The sequence below is a fragment of the Vombatus ursinus genome, unplaced genomic scaffold (assembly GCF_900497805.2).
Source record: "Vombatus ursinus unplaced genomic scaffold, bare-nosed wombat genome assembly UNPS02009801.1, whole genome shotgun sequence".
Classification (NCBI taxonomy): Eukaryota; Metazoa; Chordata; class Mammalia; order Diprotodontia; family Vombatidae; genus Vombatus; species Vombatus ursinus.
The window spans coordinates 1-1764 of record NW_020949579.1 but is presented as its reverse complement, the minus strand read 5'-3'; the positions used below and the strand labels follow the sequence as shown (position 1 = coordinate 1764).

The 1764-nt window shown below is 34.1% G+C and overlaps 1 pseudogene; it reads left to right on the top strand.

Moving 5' to 3' along the window:
- Positions 1-850: 850 nt before the first annotated feature.
- On the top strand, positions 851-1321 carry LOC114036259 (annotated as a pseudogene).
- The last annotated feature ends 443 nt before the right edge of the window (positions 1322-1764 follow it).

The window sequence follows — 1764 nt, the reverse complement described above, 5'->3', positions numbered from 1 at the left end:
TTCTTATTTAAAGTAGATAAAACACCTAAGCAGCATCTTTTAGAGGAAGAACAGCCACACAGAAAACTTACACTAGAATAAAACATACTAATTTAGATAAACAAAAGAACATAATGATAGAGATTCAAAGGCCCCAATAAGATTTTACTTAGTAATTAGTGCAAGAGTTTTCCCACTTAAACAAATTTGACCCTAGACTTCAATGATAAACAATTCACTGATGACATTTACATATAAATATATATACATATACATAATTTATATTCAGAATTAACATGAAACATGGCTTTAATAGAACTGTATCTACAGATCAGTATTTTTTTTCCTTCTAACAATGCTCAACTATGAAAAACAATACAAGTTTCTCAACTTTAATAAAGAACTACATGATTATGAAAACAGTTCTTACATTTTAAAGCATGTGGTATATTTACATTTTGCTGAACTATATAATATGGTTCATTCTGAAAAATGAAAATCCTTTCAAAATTTTAACAGAAAAACACCAGTTCCAAATATTTATGCTATGAAAAAGTTAGTGAAGTAGCAGCAGAAAGGACATTTATAGTAAAGATATACTTTTAGGAAAATAGCTGGAAAATCTAAACACTGATAAAAGTATAAAAAATTTCAAAAATACATTTTTAAGAGGAAAATTATTGCCCAAAACATACAAAACTAATAAAAAAATTTATCTAGCCCTCTCCTGCTGCTCAAAGAGCCTGCCACCACCATGGTGAGTCTTCCTGGGGTCTAGACACCTTCCGTCTTGCATCTGCAACTTCCTTAGGCTCGGCTCTCAACTGACTCTTCTCTCAGCCCGTGTACTGGAGGCATCTTGTCTGTTCCAATGTTGAAACTATCCGGGAACCATGCTCCAAGAGCTAATGACACTTTAACCATCTGAACCAGGAAGTTCATGACAGACAGACTTCTTCAGTGTAAACAGATGTTTGTAGATGTCCTTCATCCTGGAAAGGCCATGGAGCCGAAGACTGAAATTCGAGAAAAACTGGCCAAGATGTATAAGACAACTCCAGACGTCATTTTTGTCTTTGGATTCATAACCCATTTTGGTGGTGGCAAAACAATAGGCTTTGGCATGATTTATGATTCCTTTGACTATGCAAAGAAAAATGAACCAAAGCACAGACTTGCAACGCATGGCTTGTATGAGAAGAAAAAGACATCAAGAAAACAGCAAAAGGAATACAAGAACAGAATGAAGAAAGTCAGGGGTACTGCAAAAGAAAATGTCGGTGCTGGCAAAAAGAAGGATTAAAGGCACTATGGAAGATGTTTATCCAGGAAGATAATTTTACATCAGAGAGCAAATCAACTATGTAAAAACTTCCAACAAAAATCTATCTAGACTAACAAAGTTGAAGACTGGTTTCTATAGCTGAAAAAGAAAGAGGGAAGGTAAAGAAATTAGGGCAACTGGGAGTTTAAGTATAGGCCCTGAAAAAAATGTTAAATGAAAAGTCAAGAACCTGTTGTACCAGTCTCCCCTCTGCCTTGAGGAAGAAAAAGTTTAAGTACACTAAGCCTAACCTAGGAAGCTCCATACCCTGCAACTATTTGTTAGAGTATATATTTAAATTATATTGGACAAACCAAAATTGTCAAAAGGCAAGTAGCATATTACCTTTAGAGATAACACTATTTCACAAAATGAAGTGCTTTTTAACTTTTACGTAGATTCCGTATACATTTCATAGTAAACTATTTGAAGGCACCTTTTTTTCAAACATTCTTGACTTC